Source organism: Ahaetulla prasina, chromosome 1 (genome assembly GCF_028640845.1).
Source record: "Ahaetulla prasina isolate Xishuangbanna chromosome 1, ASM2864084v1, whole genome shotgun sequence".
In the NCBI taxonomy this organism is placed as follows: domain Eukaryota; kingdom Metazoa; phylum Chordata; class Lepidosauria; order Squamata; family Colubridae; genus Ahaetulla; species Ahaetulla prasina.
In genome coordinates, this window is record NC_080539.1 from 303583902 (window position 1) to 303594074 (window position 10173).

A 10173-nucleotide genomic window follows, 5' to 3' on the forward strand; every position below is an offset into this window, starting at 1 on the left:
CCTGTAATCTATGGCAAACTGAATATTGTTATATGGATAGACACACATAAAAGCTCTCCTTTCCAATTATTAACCAGACCTGATTCTGAACCCAGATAAGGGTAGCTGTTTAGTTTGTATTATCTATATTTTTAAGCATGGTTTTATTATCTTTTTTAAAAGATGCTGTTGATGTTGAAAATAAATCCTTAAAGAAACATTCCCTTTACATTTTTAAACCAGTTGTATTATAAGATAGAAGAGAGGGAGAAAGTAGCATTCTAGGCAGCCTATTGATCTAGTGAATCTGGTAATTCAGGGTGAAATGAGCGGAGTTCTTTAGGAAAAATACTATGATTTCTGTTTTCATATTCAGAGCATTTAATGTGCATAAATATAGTAGATATGTCATTTCTCACCGTATATCTGACCTTGTGTTCTATATACAATATTTTTAAAAATGAAGATCAGGCTCTGTTTTTAGAGGCTGAGCATATATTAAAAGTAAAATCAATGAGCTATTGTGAAACTGCCAGGAAATACAAATCGGACCCAGCCTATTCATACCCTGTAATGAAGTGAGCAAGTGGGAGCTTTTCTTCACTTGAAAAATCTCGTTTTATTAATCATTTTGGTTCAGGATCAGTTTATTTTCTTTCAGTGTTGCTTTTTTCTCCTTTGGAATATGAGAAGCATCTCAGTTTCTATTTACAAATGTATTTTTTTAAAAACCCAGCTGATTTATGTGTCCCAATCACTTCCCTAAGCTGATAAAGAGAGTTAATCTTCAGATTGTGATGATTCATTTAGTAACCATTTGAAGTTATGATTGCATTGAAATAGGTGACTTAAGACTAGTCCTCTTCAATGGGAATGCATGTGGGCAAAGGATTTAAAATTTTACATTAATTAATTAATTAATTAATTTATTATTTAGACTTTTATACCGCCCTTCTCCCGAAGGACTCAGGGCGGTGTACAGCCAAATTAAAAATATACAATCTACAATATTAAAACAACAAATTAAAATAACATATTATATAACGGCCGAAAAATTTAAAGGTTTAAATGTAAAACCGTCCAGTTGACCCCAATAAAACACAGTACCCCAATTTAAAATTATTAAAATTCAGATTTCAGAGTTTAAAAATTAAAAGTTAAAAATTAAGCCAGTCCCGCTTGGATGAACAAATACGTTTTCAATTCACGGTGAAATTATAACTTAAAAGAATAAAATGATTAACCATTGGTAGGTAACACCTGATAAATTGTCAAAGATGTATGCTAGAAATGTAAAAGGAATTTTCTACCATCTTTGGTGAACTTGTGACAAAGCAAAGATATACTGGAGAAAGATTCATATTTTAATACAGAAGATTTTTGAAATGAATAAAGAAATAAAAGCAGAGGCTTTTCTTCTAGACTTAATGGATAAAGAACTTGAAAAAAAAAATGGAAATTAGTTGTTACACATGTGGATAGCAATAAGAATACTTTATGTTTATAGTAATGTAATCAACCTCGAGGTACCTTATATCATGCTTGGTGGCTATGTCCTGAAGCGAAAAAATACTGGACTATGATACAAGGATGGCTCCAAGATATAATAAAATGTCAAATCGAACTAAATCCTGAAAGTATTCCTAGGAATACTTAAAACAAAATATGATAGAAAAATAAGGTATCTGATTTTATGCATATTAACAGCGGCAAGAATTACATTCGCACAATATTGGAAGGAACGCAATATATCATCAGAAGGATTGATTATTCAGAAGATATATGATTGTGCCGAAATGGATAAACTTACTCTAGAACTAAAAGAAAAAGACGATTCAGAATTTTATGCAGTTTGGGAAAAATGGTATACTTGGACAGATAATAGAAATAAAAATTGGAAATATATCTAAGGCTATTAAGCATTAGATATTGAATGTATATAATGTATATATCGTATGGAATGTTGATCTGAAGCATATAAAAATGACACAGTCTGCTGATTATGTACTAGAGTTATGTAAAGAAAAAAATGTAATAAAAATTATTTAAAAAGAAGAAGAATGTTTTACGTTTAAAAATGGAAAGGTACATTAATTTCCATAGTGGAAAAGTGGTTGGAAAAACTGCTGGAACTAGTAAAGATGACCAAATCAACATTTTTAATCAAAGAAAAGAATAAATGTAACTTTTGTTTCTATCTGGAAACAGCTTCTGAATTTTGTGCTTGCGATAGAAAAAAAATGAAACTTTGGGATTTACTGATTAGACAAGGTTTTCTTGTTATAGCAATGGCTAGTATAGACTGAATATGCAAAGTAAAAAGTTGAAGCTAAGATGTTGTTATGACCATTCTGCTGTGGTGAAGAGTTGGAAGATAATGCTTTCTTCCTCCCAGCAGCTTACATTTCTTTCTTTCCCCTTTTCTCACTATTTTCATTTTCATTTGTATTTGATACTGAGATACATTTAATAAAATATTTTTTAAAAGACCAGTCTTCCCATTTATGACCATCACAGCATATCCAAAGTAGACACACTGTAATTGTTATGTGACAGTAACATCTGTTAGTGGGTCAGCTGTTCCAATTTTTTTCTGTCTAGTGGAGAAATAGATGCTTTAGAAAGTAGTGCAATAAATAGCTTCCGAAAAAACAACTTCTTTGCAATTAATGCTCTTGCTGAAACTATCTCCCAATAAAGACTAACTACTGAGTGGCTATATTTATACCAAAAATAACATAGTGGCTTCAGAAGCCATAGGCACCAGTCAAAAGTATCAAAACATTTTTTTTCTTTGATTTCCTTGGTATGCTTATAAATGACCTTATTTCTCTCAATCTAACAGCTAGTTGAAAACTGAAGTATGCTGTGTGTTATATAGTAATATATTTTTGTGGTTTACGAAAACAATATGATCACACAACACACTATTAAGATTCATACATCATTGTGCCAGGGTTTTGCTGTTGTTATTTAACTCTGATTACCTTGTGTGAACTCAGCCATTGTGGTTTAAATAATGCTTTATAATTTACTGAATTATGGTAACCAGCCAATTGTATTTTGTTCAGTAAACTAGTTAGCAAATTACGATTTAATGTGGTATGCAAATCTAGTCACTGTTGACTTACCTGATTTCTAAAATTAATTGTACCTGTTAAATATACCTGTGAAATATATAGTTCTACAAGTATCTAGTGAGTTATAAGCAACATTTAATTATTTAAATGTAATTTATAATTATTGAGGTAGTGATTGCTTAAGGCAAATGTTAATTTTAAGCATAACACAAGTAGGCCAATATAAGTTAACTTGTTGAATATATTGAATAATTATTCAAAACATATTGAAACATTGAATAATTTATTATTCAATATATTAGTTAAAATTTTCTTCTTCAGGATGTATTGACTAACTTTGAGGGTCCAACTTGTAATGCATTTGTTATAACTTCAAACTTTATCTAATGTTTAGCAATGCCATCTCTGAACTTCTCCAATGATGTCATTGCTCTGTATAAGATGGGGATTCATCATATTGCACTGACATGGTGCAAGTATTAACATGCACTTCTGTTCCTTTATCACATGGGAAATTCTTGAGTGAGGTAACAGTATTGCCCTTTGTATTACTTTGTCTTTGAATTACCATACTTTGCATAGATTTTAGTTCTGAAATTATATGACAACCTCAATGGGACAAATATTTTTACGGGACAAATGTAATGTCATTACTTGATTTAACGAGGTGGCAAAGAATAAAAGTCAGGATTCAAAACAAATACATTGAACTGTTTATAAGGAAAGTAGAGAACAGCTTCTCTACAAAAACAGTACAGTCTCTGTAGCTTTATCAACTTCTCCATTGCATTTGTGAGGAAAAGATTCACTCTTCAAATTATCATATGGCAAATCTAGACAGCGTACTAAAACGCAGAGACACCACCCTGCCAACCAAAGTGCGTATAGTCAAAGCTATGGTTTTCCCAGTTGCAATGTATGGCTGTGAAGGTTGGACCATAAGAAAGGCTGAACGCCAAAGAATTGAGGCCTTTGAACTCTGGTGCTGGAGAAGACTCCTGCGAGTCCCTTGGACTGCAAGGCAAACAAACAAGTCAGTTCTAGAGGAGATCAACCCTGACTGCTCTTTAGAAGGCCAGATCCTGAAGATGAAACTGAAATACTTTGGCCACCTAATGAGAAAGAAGGACTCACTGGAAAAGAGCCTAATGCTGGGAAAGATTGAGGGCAAAAGAAGAAGGGGACGACAGAGAATGAGGTGGCTGGATGGAGTCACTGAAGCAGTAGGCATGAGTTTAAATGAACTCCAGAGGATGGTAGAGGACAGGAAGGCCTGGAGGAATGTTGTCCATAGGGTTGCGATGGGTCGGACACGACTTCGCAACTAACAACAACACAAATTATCATAATAGTGTAAAAATGAAATTGGATATACTTAAAAAATTAAAGTAACCTTTTGCAGGCTCTAGTTTTGTATATAAAATTATTATTTTTATGTAATTAGCAATTATTGCTGTTATTTAAAAAATACAGTTTGCACCCTACCCTTGTTCTGGAACCAAGCCACCAGAGTCACTTTGGATAGTAAGATGGATAGTGTATAAATGAAATGAATAAATAAATAAATAAATGAAACCCTGATTAATCTTATTCCTGATGTTTGAATTTTGTTGAATAAATTACTACACTAACATTTTATTTTGCTCTATGTATTTTAAGTTTTATACATGTGCTTTATATTGCTAGTTTGAAATTTTGTTTAACTACAGGTTTTAAAAATGTTTTGTAAGCCACTATGAAGAAAAAAAATAGGTAAAATAATATTTTTGAAGCAAAGAAAAAATAAAGATAAAAAATGTTCCGGATACAGAATAACAAGGCACTAAATATGTATAATTTATTAGAACATTTTTAATTTTTTTTCTGTTTGATGACCACAGATCAGTGAAAGCTTCTGGAGAAAATCTTTCTCTATAATTAGGTTTTGTTTTGTTTTAATAGAAAAAGTGTTTCATCTGATATTCAGAATATTTGAGGCTGTGAAGGCTTACATTAGTATTTGAGACCCAGGTTGCATTTTTATAAGGTTAGTGTTACCTATTCCAAGCAATCTATGAAGTTATCAACACTCCATAAGAAGTTCTGTTAGCATGCTGGTTATTTTTTTCAATTCCAATTTGGCACAATTCCTTTATCTCTATTTACTGCATAAAACAATTAGGTTCTTGTGCCTAGTGATGCAAGCTCTTGTGTTTGATAATGGAAGATAGCAAATCTGACTTTGGAATAAAGAATTACTTGACTCATTTCCAGAGAGCTTTGTTGAGACCTATTACATAGGTGATAATATTGTTTCTACTCAAGATAGTTAAAAATATAAATTGAAATCTGATGAAAAATATCTTAGAGAGCACATTGAAATAGGCATGGATAATTTACCAGGTTTAAGTGGCTGAGGAAAGCTCTCAAACATTATCATGCCAAACCACTTGTTGCCACTACCATGACCTGAGAATCTTTCTTCACCTCAGCAATTTTTAAGATGTGGACTTCAACTCCCAGAATTCCCTAGCCAGCCATGCTCTAAATATCCTCCTTAACGAAGAATGCAATAACTTCAGAACAGGTTGAACTCCATTCCAAAGGTCCACTTACAACACCTCCATTCTAGATTTAATTCAGCTGGCTCGCCTTTATACAACTTATTATTGAGTTGAAACATCAGCCGAAGGAATTGCCACCTCCTGAGTTCTATGGCTAGGAACAGTATATACGAGAAGATATGTGACCTAAATCCTTGGTGTTTGAATGGTATCCAATCTTTTCCAGAGAATTTTCAGAGGAAATGCTTGCCAGTATCACTGAAGAAAGTGCATTAAAAAAAGATAGCTTTGAAAATAGTTTTGAAAATGACTGACTCACCGTGTAGAATATCCAGTTTGTGCCATTTCACAATTCCCTGAAAAATCAAGGTAGTGAGTTCATTAATGAAGTTATTACCAATCCCATCCTTTTCATGAATGGCTGACTGAATCCAATGGCTTTGGGTTTTAAATAGGGACCTCACATTTAAGTGAAATCTTAAGTTAGATATATTAATAAGCTGATTAAGAAATTGTTGGGCCCAGGAAGCCTAATAATAACATAGATTGTCTTCATTACCACAAGAGCATATTCAAACTTAAAGTTACTTTTGGACAATATTCTTGGAACCCATACAGGGGTGATAAAGTTTAGTTTCAATTCAATTTGGAATAAAAACAAACATTCTCCAGGATTGGCTATCTGCCAAATAAGTTTTTAATTTCCAGGCTATGCTGTTCACAACAGAAGCAAATTTCTAATTAATGAGCCATCACAATGCCTATTTTCCTCACGGTGTGCAGTTCTTAGTTTAAATCGTAACAGCAAAGCTTGTATTTAATAAGAGTATGCTTTTGGTAAACCCAAAATGGTGATCAGTCTGGATTTAGATAATACAATAATTCCAGGTTATAATTCAAACATCTCTACACAATGGAAAAATAAGATAGCAGTGAGTACACACTTGTTAACTGGACATTGTGTAAACATAATCTCGATCAATAAATGTGAAAATAATATTGTGCCCCCTTCTATAGGAATCCCAATCCTTGTTCTGTTCCCTCTTTAATTTACTCTGCATTTCCCTTTTTACTAACATTTGAGCTACTACTTGTTTCTCCAGTAACCCAATCCTGATACATTTCAAATAGGTTTTTTGGACACGCCCTACTCTCCATCTTTTATGTTTTAAAAATGACAATATTGTTATGCTGCATCATGCACTAAACATTCTAAACAAACCCCTTTTCCTTTTATAATTTGTTCTGCATGTGTTTCTGTGTTCCATGTGCATAAAATAAACCTGGAAATTTAATGTTAATAAAATGAGGAGGCAAAGTTACAGCTACAGGCCTGCCTTGGCTGCCCTGATTGGAATGTTTTTGAAAGTACCTCTGCAGACTTGGATGAACTTACAGAGATTGTAACATCATATGTCAGCTTCTGTGAAGACCTATGTGTACACATCAGGAACTTGCAAATATACAGTAACAACAAACCTTGGTTCACAGTTAAACTTTAAGCAGCTACGTCGTTCCAAAGAGGAAGCCTACAGAAAAGGTGATAAAATGCTGTACAATCAGGCCAGAAATGTATTAACAAGGGAGATCAGAGCAGCAAAAAGAAGCTACTCTGAAAAGATAAAGAATCAGTTCTCAACAAATGAACCAGCAAATGTGGAAAACTTTTAAAAATATCACTGGCTACGGCAAACCTCCTTCCTAGGCTAAAGGAAATCAGCAACTCTCAAATCTCCAAATCTCCAAATCTCAACCAGCAAATGCTCTGTCTTACACATTGGAAAAAAGAATCTAAACACTAAATACAAACTCGATGGACATAACCTTACAGATGACCCCCACCCTGTTAAAGACCTTGGAGTTTTCATATCCAATGATCTAAGTGCCAAAGCCCACTGCAACTACATTGCAAAAAAGGCTTTAAGAGTTGTAAACCTAATCTTACATAGCTTCTCCAGAAACACTACACTACTAACCAGAGCTTATAAAACATTTACTAGACCAATTCTTGAATACAGCTCGACTGTCTGGAACCCATACCACATTTCAGACATCAATACAATTGAACGTGTCCAGAAATATTTTACAAGAAGAGTTCTCCACTCCTCTGAATACAACAAAATACCTTATGCCACCAGACTTGAAATCTTGGGTTTAGAAAACTTAGTGTAGTGTATTTGAATTTTTGGAGGGAAATTTGGGCGGGAAAATACACGTTCCTGATTGGCTGATGCCTCAGCCAAAACACTATATAAAGAGAGATGTTTGCCTATTGTTTTTGCTGGGTTCTCACAATAAACCAAAGAGCTGTAGTCACTAAGATCGTCTCCTGCCTCTTCATTGCCCATACATAACATTGGCGACGAAGGTGGGATATTGAGGGTAGTGAGACTAGGAAAAGAGCTGAAGGAAAAATTTAGCTTCAAACCCAGCCAGTTGATGATAGCAATGTCTAGCTATACCCCGCCAGCACCATTTGACCCAGCCAAAGAGAAATGGGGGTCATACATGGCTCGTTTCGAGTGTTTCCTCGAAGCGAACGAACTGCAAGGAGTATCGGATAATTGGAAGCGGGCATACTTCCTGAGCCACTGCGGACCAGAAGTCTTCGATACCGCCGAATCGCTGTCGGAACCAACGCCCGTCCAGTCGATACCGTGGCCCGTACTCCAGACAATGCTCCGAGCGCACTACGCCCCGGTACCATCGAAGTTCATGCAAAGGTTTGAACTGAGGAAGAGAGTTCAACGCGAGGGCGAATTGATCAGCGTTTATATGGCCGCCTCGAGAAAAGCCACGACTCACTGTGAATATAGGGATTTGGAGGACACTCTACTACAGGGGTGTCCAAACTACGGCCCGCGGGCCAACTGCGGCCCGCGGGTCAGTTTTTTTTGGCCCGCAGCAAATTCTGGAACTATAATTTAAAATGGCCCTTTTCGCGCTGCGAGGCTCGCGGCTCCTCCCCATGGGCGGGGAATAATGAAGGGAGGGGGCAGAGGAGGCGGCGAGCGGGAAAGAGGCTGCTGGCTGTGCCTGCCCCCAGCAGTTCTACCCTCACCTTCCTCGGGCCGCCATCGAGAAACAGGTGAGGAGGGGTTCTGTCCTCGCCTTCCTCGGGTGGGAATAACGAAGGGAGGGGGGGGGAGGCGGCAGCAAGCGCGAAAGAGGCTGCTGGCCGTGCCCGGCCCAGCAGCTCTGTCCTCGCCTTCCTCGGGTGGGAATAACGGCGAGGGGAGGCGGCAGCAGCGCGAAGAGGCTGCTGGCGTGCCCGGCCCAGCAGCTCTGTCCTCGCCTTCCTCGGGTGGGAATAACGGGGAGGGGAGGCGGCAGCGCGAAGAGGCTGCTGGCCGTGCCCGCCCAGCAGCTCTGTCCTCGCCTCGGGTGGGAATAACGGCGAGGGGAGGCGGCAGCAAGCGCGAAAGAGGCTGCTGGCCGTGCCCGGCCCAGCAGCTCTGTCCTCGCCTTCCTCGGGTGGGGATAACGAAGGGAGGGGAGGCGGCAAGCGCGAAGAGGCTGCTGGCGTGCCCGGCCCAGCAGCTCTGTCCTCGCCTTCCTCGGGTGGGAATAACGAAGGGAGGGGAGGCGGCAGCGCGAAAGAGGCTGCTGGCCGTGCCCGGCCCAGCAGCTCTGTCCTCGCCTTCCTCGGGTGGGAATAACGAAGGGAGGGGCGGCGGCAAGCGCGAAGAGGCTGCTGGCGTGCCCGGCCCAGCAGCTCTGTCCTCGCCTTCCTCGGGTGGGAATAACGAGGGAGGGGCGGCAGCAGCGAAGAGGCAGCAAGCGAAAGCAGCGTGTCCCCAAAAGGAGAGACCCGACAGTCTTTAAATCCGGTGTAAAATTGGAGGCTTGGGTGGAATTTTAAATCAAAGGAATGCATTGATCAAACCAATATGCAATTCGGGGGGAAAAATCCTGCTGGGCGTGTTGCACGAACTGGACACATCAATCCACGCGCCTTGGTTGCACTGAAGTAAATTCCGCGCAAATCCCGAGTTAAAAGCTCGGAGGGTTAACAGCGCCTGCCGTCTAGACAGGGGAAAAAGGGAGCGCGCTCCATTTCTAAGGGTGGGTGGGAAATGAGCGGACTGCTAGGCGGCGCAAGAAGAAATCTCAGGAATAAGAAATGCAAAACCCAAATCCGAGCCAAAGTCTTTCCAGGGTTTGAAAACCTGGGCAAGGCGGATTTTCTGGCTTCTGCAGAAGCGGGAACCAGGAGTCTGCCGGGGAAGGATCCGCCGAGTATCTTCCGGGTTTTTGTCCAGTTTCAAAGAAACCCTCTTTTCCCCCCGGCGCGCTTCTTCCAATCTGCAGGGCTCGAATCGCCAGCCTGGGGGCTGATCGCCGCCTTGCTGCTCTCTTCCGGCTGCCCCACCTGCTCTCCTCTGGCAGCAACCAAGGCCCGACTCCTCCGGCCCGGAGACTGCGGGCTCTGCCTCCCTTCCCCGGCGCTTCCTCTTCTTCCTCCTCCTCTTGCTTTTACCGCACCCGCGGCTACCGCTGCAGCCCTTGACGCAGCTTGACCGACGGGCGGAGCGGATCCGGCCAGTCTTGCCTCCTCCCTCCTTGTGTCC